Here is a 13,797-nt window from a genome sequence, read left to right as displayed (position 1 = left end):
CTGTGCAACTAACGCGAAGGTCCACGTGTGTGTGTTTTTTTTTTCATATTTGCAAATGAAGCCTGATTTACCATTCAGTGCCAAAGTAAATATCCCTAACACTTCCAATGTGGCTACCCCCCCCCCCCCGCTACGTCCACAGTTTTATCATGTTCCACTGAAAACGTGCACAACCTGCAGCAGTCGTCCGCTGCATGTTGTAAACAACTCCACAAGCCCCTGGCTGCAGAGTTTGACCTGTGGCTTACCGGAGGTCACTACTGACCAGATGATCCCCAGGTCATGCAGGGAGGAGGGGCTGTAGGCACAGGAGGGGTGGGGGTGGGGGGATTTCTCTCTTGTTCCCCACTTGTGATTTCTAATGTTATAATCCTGCAGGGTGCGTGAGAGCAGGGGCTTGCCAACTTCCCTTCCCCCCAACGCCACTCACAACTCCCGCGCTGGCCTGAAGTGGGTCAGACAATGTCCAGACTCTGGCTACTTAAGCCCATAACAACAACCTCCGTGAGTAGCTATTGTTCAAAACTAAACATGGTAGTAGCAACACAGGCACAAGGGGGATTCATGTCCCAGAAATTTTCTTGCCTATCTGCCCCGGTGCCAAGTTTCGTTGCGAAAAACTTGCAAGAGTGGAAGAGAGACAGGCAGAAAAGATAATAGAAGGAGAGGGAGAGAGCATGAGAGAGGGAGAGAGAGCGGCTGAAACAGACAGAGTGAGACTGATTGCCCTCTTGCTGGCTGTATATTTGCGATAAGTTCAAGAGTTCAAGATCGTATCTGGATAGTTTGTCTTGTGTTCCTAACCACTTGACGCCACTCTGCCAACCAGTGCTGGTTTGGGGTGACTGACCATGATACGTAGATCATAAAACCTCGGCAGGAAGGGACGGTTCAGCCTGAGTTCACAGGCTTATGGAGGTAGAGGCAGATGGGGGAGAAATTGCGAAGGGGAGGCAGAGGGGAAAGAGCGAGGCAGCCAGAGAGAGAGAGAAAGAGAGAGAGAGAGAACAGGATGGTGTCAAGTCAGCACCTCCATGCCAAGGTGGACTTTTTGGGCTTTCACTGAGGTTCTCCTCCATTGCACTTTGATCTGTTTTTAGAAATGGAAATAATATGGAAAAGCCAACCTCTTGCACAGAGGATCGCCTTCACATTTACTACATCCTGGGAAAGAAAGGGTTCACTTTTGGTTTCGTTCCTCCATAGTGAATCAGCAGATTTACCGGTCCACAATGCATTTGTTGTCTGCACCTCCCCATCCAAACATCCTAAAGCAAAGGAAACAAAGATTCCCATTGGACCAGTAATGAATAAATAGCTCCCATGTGACTACGGGCCAAGTCCCGTTTTTCTCTCCATCCTCTGTTTGTTTTCCCCACCATTGTAATTACCCCTCCCCCTTAAAGCGCCCCAACTACCAAGTGGTAAACAAACCCAACAAACCCCGGGACCCTGACTCAGACCCATAAAAACACAACACAAGAGAATAGGGGGGGAGGTTGAGGGGGTTGTGGGATAGTAGCATATAGGGGCAACCATGGCAGGAGGGAAGAAACTATTGGGGCATTCAAATTGGTAGTGGTGGCGGCGGTGGTGGTGGGGGGTTGAATGGGGCGGGGGTGGTGGGGGGGCGGGGGGGGGGGGGGGCTCAAGGAGCATTGCCATTACTGCCTTCCTCCGCCTATGACCCTGGCCCCCTGCCAGCAACAGTCACAGTCTAATTGCTGAAGTCTGTGTGCCAGCTATAGACATTTTAGAAGTCAGTATTGTCTGGGGGCCCACAGAGAGCAGTCGCCATTCATGCCGAGGTGCCCTCTATTTACTGAGGTGGAACGGCCTTTACAAGAAATGTGTTTCTGAGGGAACAACAATGTTTGAATGACTTGTCTGAGACGGGCCCGCTAAATGATACAGTGTGACAGTGTACCTCGCCGCATTGAATCGGGCTACCACCCCTAAATGAGACAGATTACAGCTATGCATTGCCATACTGAGACTCGGTGTTGCCATGGGTGCAGACTTGCCAAGACTAATTTGTGAGGCTAATAGATAGTATAGTGTTGATATTCCTCTGATGAGTCCCTGCTAATTTCATTGCCCGGGCCACCTCGACGCATGACCCATCGGCGAATTTCTGCATCTCTAATTGTAATGTCATCGCATTTCATCCTGATGTCTGCCCGGCGAGCACCGCACTCCGTGTGATTTAAAATCAGCATTACCGTTTTTGTGTCTGTTTTTCACCATTGCCAGCAGAGTTTTAAGGCCTGATGTCACTTTTCCTCTCGTGAAATCTCATTGTCGGTAACGAGATTAGAGCGTTGCTCCCATGTAAGAACGCAGCAGCCTGAGTCCGGCAGCATCTTAGATTCCCAAGTCCCATTTTTATCACATCCATGACTGGATTTATTAAGCCTAATGCCGTTAATCTGCTTGATTTCCAGTGTAAACCCATTACGGGGGAGGAGATAGCGGTGCTGGGCAGAGGGTCCTCTCCGTGGTTTCAAGCAACTGCTAAACTTCTGTGTGTGTGTGTATGGGTTTATCAGACATTCACTGATCTTGTCAGAGGTGGAGAATTATCGCAGGTCAGGATGTGCCAAAAACAATGGTGTTATGCCTGTTGTTATCGCTGGAGCGAGAGAGAAGAGGAATTATTTACGTTTGTGCTATCTGCGTTGTGCCAGATCAGCACTTTCTCACTCAGAAAACCTTGAAAACAGTATCAGAGGGCATTTGCATCTCGAAAACAACCTGTCATTTTTTTCTTCTTCTTCTTCATAAACATAGCCAGTTGAGACAGGAGGGGAGGGGTCTCGGCAGACTGTGGTTCCCAAACATCCCCACAGTGTAATTTTAGCAAACCGGCAGTTTTGCACGCGGTGCATGTCAGGTCCGATGATCAGCCGTGTAATATTGCTCAGTAAAATGTAATAACATTGTACCAATGGTAGCGTTTCGAGTGGTCAGGCTACAGTTGAGGGCCCCTGCCTGCTTTTGCATGGTGTGGTGCGCCTCGGTGGCCGCGCTTCGTCTGCTGTGACCACAGGGCTCACCACCGTCTCTCTTCAGCGTCGCAACCGTTTGTTAGGCGGTGCCCGTCCTCACCACACGTCACCGCACTGCAACACAGTGCACGGCGCGCAGTCACACGAAATCCTCACAAGTCTACAGAGGACTACTTTCTGTCAGTCTGCTGTGGCTTTGTGCAGCGGTTCCTGCTTGCCATTGTAACCTAAAAGTGCACCGTGTGGAAATGGTTTCACATGCTCGCGACAAGTTTCACATCGTCCTAGGTGGAGCGCCGCAGATGGTTTTATTACTAGTGTTTACTGTTTGTTGTGTCTGGGGCTTTTTTTTCCGATTAAGAAAAAAACTAACATAAACTGCCCAACTTGTGCATGGAAGTTAGATAAAGCGGATTTGCAATAGGAATCGACACAGAGGTCACGGGGTCAAATAAATCACATTATCCATCCATTCATTATCCGAGCCACTTATCCCAACCCCGGGGTCGTGGGATGCTGGAGCCTATTCCAGCAGTCATTGGGCGGCAGGCGGGGAGACACCCTGGACAGGCTGCCTGGCCATCACAGGGCCAACACACACACACACACACGTTCACACCTAGGGACAATTTAGTACGGCCGATTCACCTGACCTACATGTCTTTGGACTGTGGGAGGAAACCGGAGCACCCGGAGGAAACCCAGCGGGCACAGGGAGAACATGCAATCTCCACACAGAGGACGACCCAGGGTGACCCCTAAGGTTGGACTACTCTGGGGCTCAAACCCAGCACCTTCTTGCTGTGAGGCGACCACATCACATCACATATAGTTAAAATTAGTCGCTTTACGGTCCGCGGTGGCGTAGCGGTCTAAGCATCGGCTTGGTGTCGATGCAGTTGCCCACTGGGGACTGGGGTTCGCGCACCGGTCTCGTCAGATCCGACTATGGCCGGACTCGATGAAGCAGCAATCATTGGCAACGCTGTCTTCGGGAGGGGGGCGGAGTCGGCTTGTGTTCGTCATGTGAATGCGTCTCTGTGTGTGTTGGAAAAACAGTGGTTCGGCTTGGATTCGCCTTGTCACGAAAGTGGGGAGGCGCTTTCCTTCGAGACTGCCGACCGGAGAGTTGCAGTTGGTGAACGCATGCAATACGAGGGTGGGTGTTTAAATTAAAATAGGGATCAATTGGCCACTAAATTGGGAGAAAAAAGGGAAAAATCAGAAATAAATTTATATTAAAAAAAAAAAAAATTAGTCGCTTTACAGCTCCACACGGAGTGTACAGTAAAAATACCATAGTGTCCATGTCAATCCCTCAAGGCCATAATTGTATTTGTAGGTGAACCGTCTTCCGGCAAACATCATCATTAGCACACATTCATTGAGCTGGTTTTGGTCCTCAACTCTGCAATCTATGCTAAATCAGTTGGGCTGTCAGACCAGTGTCAGAGACAAATGGTGCTCATCAGTCCCCATTACACTCCGAGTTTGTTTTCTTGCCCGTCCTAATCTCGGTCTCTATTTGAAATTCATCCGACTGCCTTGGAAGAGAATTATTTATGAGCAAAATCTGTTCACTGGGACGGCTTGTCTTTTTTTCTTTCTTTTTTTTGTGCTTTGCTGTGCTCCCCCGGTGCAGTTCTGTCAGAACTGCCTGCCAGAATCATCGCTTTTAATGGAGTCGGCGCACCGAAGGAGAAGACTCAAAATCCAAACTGTTTTCGAAAACAAAAATATAATCACTGATGCACAGCCAGCTTCCATTACAGATATTCTAATAATCCCAACACAAAACATCCAGCGCCCCAACTCCCCAAAGTTATTAACATGATAGGGTGTATTTGTTGTTTTATTTATCTTAAAACGGGTTTCCATGTCCTCCCATGGTAGATTAGAGGTGATGGAGGTTAATCATGAGCAGCCAGCGCCGAGACGACGGGAGGGTGACCAGCTCTCCGAGCGTCCTTCCCCAGGTGGTTCCTGATTCCAGATGTTTCGAGCCCTCTCTCTTTGAGAAGCGCGGGTTCAGGAGTTTATGTGGGGGTCCATTGGGTAATTCAGCCGGTCAGTCAGCGCGCGGGCACAGTGCTGATTGGCTGAGGCGGTCGGTAGTTTTGACCTTGGCGTGCAATGGCGGGGACAGGATTGAATTGGTCAACATCTGGCCGCTGTCTGAGACCGTCCTCCCAGACTGCTTTGAAGCGGTGTAAGCCTGGGTGACCTCGGATGAATCGGCCCCCTGTGACAAGGACAGGGAGAGAGAGAGAGGGAGAGAGAGAGAGGGAGCAAATTAGATTCAGCGAGGCAGAGTGGTTCCAGTTTGTGTAATTTTCCAGTTTGTGTAATTTTCAGGGGCTGCTCCCCTCATGTGAGAAATGCTGTGTGTGCTTAGATATGAAGCTTTGTCAAACTCCAAGTCAATCGAGTCTAACCAGACGTCGCAGTGACAGCAGAGAAACCTCCAAGCTCGAATTCGAGCTGAACACCCCCCCTCCCCCTCCCCCCGCACATATAAGATCTTGGTTTTGCTTGCAATTACAGCTGGCTTTTTACATAAACACTATACAACTGACATCTATATCAAATCCCTTTAAGGAGCCTCCGTGGGACTCCAACCGTTTGGTAGCAATAAAATCAAAAAAGACAATAAATCTTTGAAGAGTGTTCTGCACTGATCAGGAAAGATTGGGCTCGGGCTGGAAGCTGAGCTCCCTCCACAGCTGTGGGTGGGTGCGGGGGGGGGCTGCCGGGGGAGGAGAGGAGAGAGGGGAGGAGAGGAATGGAGAGGAGAGGAGACAAGAGAATGGGGAAGGAGGAACAGAGAGGAGGAGAGGAGCCAATCTACTACTTTGTTTATTGCTATCCAAACTTGGCTCCAACGGCCAGCCCTGTAGCTTGTGTGATTGTTTAAGATGAGCTGGCCGCCGGCCAAGCCTGCAGTAAATCAGCACTGTCAGTCAGCGACAACAGCCAGCCATGCTGGGTGTGTGTGTGTGCATGCGTGTATGTGTGTGTTTGGGGGTGAAGTGGGGTAAAGTGTGGAGGAGGGTGCAAGCCGGGTAGGGAGTGTGTGTACGAGGGGGGTTTTAAAAAGTGTGTTGTTTGCATGCACTTGTATATATGTGAGAGCTCAAGACCAGTAGAAAGAGCGAGAGAGAGAGAGAGAGAAGCATGGAAAAGGAAGCCCAATGAGCGAGAGAGGAGGGAAAGCACACAATTGTGAAGTAAAGCAAGGGTGGTGGAGAGAGAGAGCGCAAGAGACAGCGAGAGAGAGCGAGAGGGAGAGAGAGAGAGCGCAAGAGACAGCGAGAGAGAGCGAGAGGGAGAGCGAGAGGGAGAGTGAGAGCGAGAGGGAGAGTGAGAGGGAGAGTGAGAGGGAGAGAGGGAGAGAGAGAGAGGGAGAGAGGGAGAGAGAGCGAGAGGGAGAGCGAGAGGGAGAGTGAGAGGGAGAGTGAGAGCGAGAGAGAGAGAGGGAGAGAGAGCGAGCAAGAGTGAGAGGGAGAGGCACAGAGAGAGAGGGAGAGGAAGAGGGGGCCTGGTGCTCTGTTGTGAAACATGAGCTCGGAAAAACTGCCCGGAGTTTAACACTCTCCCCGATGTTTTTGCAGTTGTTACCGTTCAGAGGAACTCCGTTGCGTGAGCAGACACACGCTCTGAAACCTACAGGACTCTCCCAAAGCCCCACCCCTGGTGTGTTGGTTGTTTTTCTCCCTCGCCCCCCCCCCCCCTCTCTCTCTCCCTTACCCTCCTCTTATCAAGGTGTGGTGCACTAACAAGACAGGCTGCCTGATGCCTCTGGTGTCCTGCCAGCTGCTTTGGCAAAAAAAAAAAAAAAAGAAGCACCCACTGAACTGGTCTGGCTCCATCCGAGAGGCTTCATCCACACCTTTCTGTTTGCTGTCTGCTTAAGAAGATACTCGCCGTCTCTCTGTGAGGAGTCCCTGGAAAGTGGGCAGGAGGTGAAACTCCTCTCTCATTACCGCACGCCTCACGCCGTGCCAGCGCACAGGGCACCAACTCATGTGTCCTCAGGAAACCACGGCGACTGCCTATTTTCATCTTTCTGCAAGAATCCCTTTCCTGTCTATTAGTTCTCAACAATGATCCGGCTTGTTTGTGTACTTTGTTGAGTGACACACCCACCCACCCACCACCCACCCCCCTACCCACCCACCCCCCACCCCCTACCCCCCACCCCCACCCCGTCATAATTGGGAGCTAGGCTTGTGCCTCTCCAAGCAATGTGCCAGAGCAATGGATTTTCACACACGGGGGGGGGGGGGGGACAGCTGCCCACTCTGTGGAGGCTTACGGGGCATGTCTTTTAATTGGGGTCCAAATGGCGGTGCATGAATATGAAAATTCAGACGAGTGATAAAGTTGGAAAATATAGTGGAGGGAACAATAGCCAGCAAGAGACAGAGAAGGCAAGTTCAGCAGGTTCATGTGCTGTGCTTGGAGGATTTTAAATCCCTCCCCTTGACCGCAGGATACTGCTGGTGTTTGTGAGTCAGAGATTTTGTGTGTGCGTGTGAGCGTGCAAACGTGTGCTTGTGTGTGTGTGTGTGTGTGTGTGTGTGTGCATGAGTGTGTGTGTGTGTGTGTGTGTGTGTGTGTGTGTGTGTGTGCATGCGTGCACATGTGCATGAGTGTGTGCATGAGTTTGTGTGTGTGTGTGTCACAGCTGTGAGACTGGGAGTGACTGTGGCTCAACAAAGCACCAGGCTCTGCTGGGTTGCTCTTGGTAAACAAAGGGAACTCATAGCACTGTTTGGCGATTGCACAACCTCTCTGCTTAAACAGAGAGAAAGTAGGAAGGGTCTGCCCCAGCCCCGAGGATTAAAGGACAACTTTGAAACGGTATGTGGCGAGCGAAGGACGGCACTTTATTTTTTTTGGGGGGGGGGGGCAAGTGAGAAGAAAAAAAAAAATAACCGAAACGATCCCGTGGTCGCTGTCCCAGTTCCAAAAGCAGAAACTGGGGGCTGTTTATTCGATTATCAGCCACCGAGTATCAAAAGATCAATTTATATGTGTGCTCTCCTCCCAGCTGCGATAGGGTGGCTGAGCAGGACATGTGGTGGAGGAGGTCAGCTGTGTTAGGAGGCATGGGACCGAGGGTGGGGGTGGGGGATTGCTGAGCTCCTGCACCCCAAGGCATGCCCGGCTGAAACTCACTGTTTCTCCCCAAGATCCACCACTTCTTTGCTGTGCCGAACAGATGCATAAGCAAACTAAGCAGCCACTTAGGGCCCTAGGGTCTTTGTGTGTGTGTGTGTGTCTGTGCAAATAAAATTCTGCTTAGGGCCCCAAAAAGACTTGGGCCGGCCCTGCTTTGTTGGCTTTGCTGCTTATTCCCATGACAACTGTCCGCTACGGGGCCAGATGTGTACGGAGAAATGGGGAAAAAGGAGGAGTGGGGGGAGCGCGGCTGCACAAGCAGAGCCGATACTATCTGAAAGTGAAAAGACATCAATGTTCCTTTCGCCTTGAAAACGACCAGCACGTGTTTCTGTGGTTACCGGGTTAGTTTAGGTATCAAATCCAAGCTGTTTAAGCACTTACAGGTCCACAACCCTTACTTTAAAGGCACTTATTATTAAGGCCTGCAACGGAGTCGGATCCCTTCAATGCAGCCAAGGCGTTCGTCTACAGTAAAAATCACAGCAATCCGCTCAGTGGCATCTGAAAGACAGTTAGAATCGGGGATTTTTTTTTCTTTTCTTCTTCTTCTCACAGCCACCCGTTGCCTTGCCTCTGTTTCATCTGGAAAGTAATTCTCTGACCACAGTGTTTTGCTGCCATCGCCGTCATTGTGTAGACAGCTTCTTGTGCAGGGCTGCTGGTGAGGCAGGGGGTGGGGAGGTGGTGGGGGGGGGCTCAGAGCTCTTCAGAGATTGTTCAGCTCAGAGAGAGAGAGAGAGAGAGAGTTTTTCAGTTTCAGTTGAAACATGGCTTTCATGAGCACGGCGGCACGGAAATATCGACAAAAACAAATGGAGGTTTTGTTCGTCGCATGAAACTGCGGCGTGCACAGGCGACACTGACTTCGGGAAGTTCAGCGCATGAAAATGGACGAGTCCGAAAGTCCCATGTCGCTCTTCCCCTGATAGAAACGTTGGAGGCACACTGCCTGAATAGGACTCCGTCTAATTGTGTGAAATAAAGGCTGAAAATAGTTTCTGTTGGACCAGTTCTTATCTTTGCACGCCCTACTTTTACCAATGAGCCCTGCCGCTGTTATAGTCTGAAATCACCACTGCCACAGGCCGGCTAATATCACTGTAGACACCTCAGAAATAAGCTGTTGTCACTCTGTTGTGTTTTAATCCTCAAAACAAGTCTGCATTAAATTATAGCTCGATGAAAAAGAGCGAGTTCACAGGTGATAATTTAGTAATTGTCTGCGTGTGGTAAAGGGGGGGTGGGACCTGAAGAGGTCTTAGTGCTGGGAGGGATTTGCGGCTGGAAGTGCTGAGGTTCCTGTCAACACCAATTTGTTGTTACTCTCTACCTTGCAGCTACTTTATTCACTTAGTGATACCCTGTCTGGGCGAGGCTTTTAGCACCACTTTAGCCTTAAGAGTCACACGCTGTAGGCGAATCGCACCGGGAGAGAGGGAAAGGGATCGAAACTGTGGTTGAATTTGTTTTGCTCTTTGGTTTAAGCCTTCCTCGGTCTCCTCGGAGCTGCTGAAGGCTGCCAGGAGATCCAGGCAAGGAGGAGTTAACAATGTAGGCTGCAGTGTTTTGATTGGCTTTACAGACATAAACAAGAGCTGCACTTGTGAGTGACCCCTGGGCCTGACCCTAGAGATAGACGCTTCTCTAATGGGTGTCTCTTTCAGCAGGCGGCCTGGCCGGGGGAACAGAGGAGCCATTGTTCAGGCCAGGGAAAGCTAAGGCTCTACCCATGAAAGCGCTGAGACAAGAAGACAGAGCCATAGGGAACATAGAGCCAAGGAGGCCAGGAGATAAGCAGCCAGGAAGACAGGGGACATCTTTGGTTTTTATACCCCCAGCAGATCTAGGTCTCACAGTTTTGGATGGGAAGCACCACGTGAACCTGGCTTCTAACTCCCTCCCTCACTCTTTCACTCACTCATTCACTTACTCGCTCACTCACTCACTCACTCACTCGCTCACCCACTCGCTCATTATCACTCGCTCACTCACTCTTTCACTCACTCACTCACTCACTCACTCACTCGCTCGCTCGCTCACACACTCTCACTCGCTCACACACTCTCACTCGCTCACTAACTCTTTCACTCGCTCACACACTCGCTCACTAACTCTTTCACTCACTCTTTCACTCGCTCACTCACTCTTTCACTCACTCACTCTTTCACTCTTTCACTCACTCTTTCACTCGCTCACTCGCTCACTCTTTCACTCTCTTTCACTCACTCTTTCACTCACTCTTTCACTCACTCGCTCGCTCACACACTAGCTCACTAACTCTTTCACTCACTCTTTCACTCTTTCACTCACTCGCTCGCTTGCTCACACACTCACTCACTCGCTCGCTCACACACTCACTCACTCGCTTACTCACTCACTCTCAAACTGACATGTAGGCTAACTTTTAGCTGCGCCGTCTGAGATTTGGGGGGGGGCGTGCATATTTTGAGATATGCACTCAAACATTTTGAGTGCATCTAAAAATATATGCTTTGTGAGAGGCTGTGAGAAGGTTTTGTGGGGGTTTTATTTCAGTTTACGTTACGATCCTCATTAATAAAAAAAATAAATTGGCAGAATATACTTTTTCTGCATCCCCGCCGCTATTCTCTCCGAGCCTCTGGCTCGTATTTTATCACCTGACGTTGTCCAGGGGGATTCAGTCGAGGTGAGATTTCACAGAAATGCTGTGGACAGAGATGCAAGTAAGACATGATCCATCACCTTTAAAGTGCTCAAACAAATCAATCTACATTTTTTTCCCCCAGTGTTTCTGATGTGTCGGCTTGTTCTGCATCTAGCTTGGCCTCAAACTCGAAACTTTTTCGGGTTGTTGGTTAGCTAAAAACATGATTCGAATGAACTATCTTTAGCTCTAGATGCAAAAGCATCAATTCAACAGTGTGACTGTTAAGTGTCCAGCCAGGATATTATGAAAATATGTGAAAGTAGCTGCTCGGTTGAAAATGTGCCGTCAGTACTGGGTCCTGATCCCAATTACACACTTCATACAATGATCTGCCCTCCTTCTGTTCACAACGGAGCCGCACAGCAGTTGTGCTCTGCCTCCGTGACACCATGTCTGCCGTCCTTGTTTATTTCCAGTGCCATGACAAAAATCAAAGTCAAGCCATATGTTTGGACAGATGTAGAAGTATCGATGTTAATCAGCTTTCATTAAAGCTCAAACCTCCCCGTGCTCGAAGTACCTAAACCGAAGGATTAGGAGGGCACCAGTGAGCGGTTGTGTATTCTTTATCGACCCTGACTTGGATGGAAGCTGTTGTTGTTCTATGACCACATCCTCTAATACGCTCTGGTTCGTTATGGGGATTTACGCTATATGTTTGTTGTCGCGGGGCCCAGGGCCAGGGACTTCTGCTGCGAGTGGCCAAACAGGTGAGTCAGGTGTCAGCGAGGCGTGAAACTGTAGCTGGCAGCCATGACAATAGAGCCGCCACGTGTCAGCCCCGGGGGAAGTGACTTTAGACACCGCACAGCTTTGGCTTGTCTGCATGGCCTGTTGAAGAGAGGAGTGTGAAAACAAAACAAAACAAAACAAGACTGGGTTGTGCTGTCATTTGTTTTCCCAGTGTGCTGATACAACAGTATATCTTAGACAGCACTCAGAGCAACAAACTGTGGACGCTGTGGGAAATAGCGCGCTGCTACCCCCCCCCCCCACACACACACACACAGATGGATAAAACACACCAAGCTCCCGTGTTTACATCTGCCACCACTAATCTATGAATTTACGCCCCGAGAGGATCCAAGCCACGGTCCAACTAATCTACGGGCTCAGCTGCGTCGGCCTTGAACTTGCAGGAAGTGACAGTAACGCGAGGTGAGGCAGTTTTTCTCATTTGCCCTATACATGGGCATATCCCTCGGTGGCTGTGTGGGACAAAGGTCAGGTATTACAGATGTCACGCTACACTAACAGTAGGCGTTTTTGATTGTGTGTTTGTGTGTGTGTGTGTGTGTGTGTGTGTGTCTGGGGGTAACAGACAGCGGGGTTATTAGAGAGGTCTGAAAGCACCGTTGCTCCCGTTAAATTAATGACCTAACAGCAGGCGGGTTGTGATGGGCACAGCTTCTGCCAAACGCCTGGCTAGCTTCAAATGCCTGGCTTGCCTCAGACTCTTGGCTAATCCATCAGCGGCTTACTTTCACAACACACACAACTCCATAAAACCAAGTGAAATCTCAGCCCGAGAGGTGCAGGAGCACGGCAAGGGAAGAAGTTTGATTTTCCTTTTTGCTCCAAAGCCACGGCCACATACTAATTAACGGCCACCATCATGCAGCACAAAGACAAACACTGGCTTTGGACATGATCAATAAAATTTTATTGAAAAAAAAGTACCAATAAACAACAAGAAATTCAGAAAAAAAAGATTTGTAGAGCAAAGCTCTTTATGTACAGCATATTGCACTACATAACAAATTGTCTTTACTTCCATATTATATCGACAGCGAAAAACAAAATATAAGCACAAAACGAGTGCACAGTACAGTCTCGAAAACACACAGTCAATGTTTACAAAAATGCTACATTTTCGCTGGGTCTCATTTCTTGGTATACAGAGAATGTGTGATTATCAAGACTTTGTTGAAACTGAGCAGATAAAGGCATATTCCAGGGTTTGAGCAACACATGAATACTTTAAATGTGTTCTGCAAAAATAAGGGACAGTAATCTCATAGCTACGCTCCCGAGTCCTTGATCCAAACGCAGCACGACGATGAATCCTTTTGGTTTGCTTGGTTCAGACTCCACGACGAGATGCGCAAAGGAATGTCGGAAGTTCATGTCGATACAAAACAAGCCCCTCGAGCTCACCGGACTCCAACCGATCCTACTGGTAATACAAACGGCTTCATAGGAACGAGCTGTCCTTATAAAAACAGATCCTTTTCATATAAGAAAATACATTTAAAAAAAAGTGTAGAAAGACCACGAGCAAGAAATACTCAGTTTAAAAAAACAAACAAAAAAACCCCATTAAAATCAAAACTTCCTCAAAAACTTCAAATTTTTATATAAAGTGGACTACAAAATTCAAGACACCGATGGTTTCCGGAAAATACGCACCCCCGTCCCGGGGTTCCTCCTCGACACCTGCACACAATGTGGTGGGTGAAGGTTGGGGGAACGCATCAAAACAATTTGTACAGGGCACCGCGGGGTGGCTTGTTTCCCTTTCCAATAAATCAAACGGGCCGCCGCTCCGGGCCACGACCGGTCGGCGGACGGGGTCACATGACCGACGCCGACCGGTCCCGACCGCCGACGGACCTCGGAGAGAACAATCCAGAGTTTATATCACACATTAAAAAAAAACACAACAAATCAGGAACCCATGGGATCTACAGACACAAAAAGTACTTTCCAGTGCACGTCGATCATAAAATGATTAAAAGTCAAAAGGACTGAACCCATAAAACCAATGCCCCGTGTCCGGAGGAGGAGAACCTGCAGGGTAGCTTTGTTTTGGCGCCGCTTTTTGAAACGTGTCAGGGGTCCCTTGGTCAATGTAAGGTTACAGGATATGGACGCGCCGTGTAACGTGTAACGTACTTACGTGTAACGTGTAAC

Source organism: Lampris incognitus, chromosome 16 (genome assembly GCF_029633865.1).
Source record: "Lampris incognitus isolate fLamInc1 chromosome 16, fLamInc1.hap2, whole genome shotgun sequence".
Lineage (NCBI taxonomy): Eukaryota > Metazoa > Chordata > Actinopteri > Lampriformes > Lampridae > Lampris > Lampris incognitus.
This window is presented reverse-complemented; position numbering follows the sequence as displayed.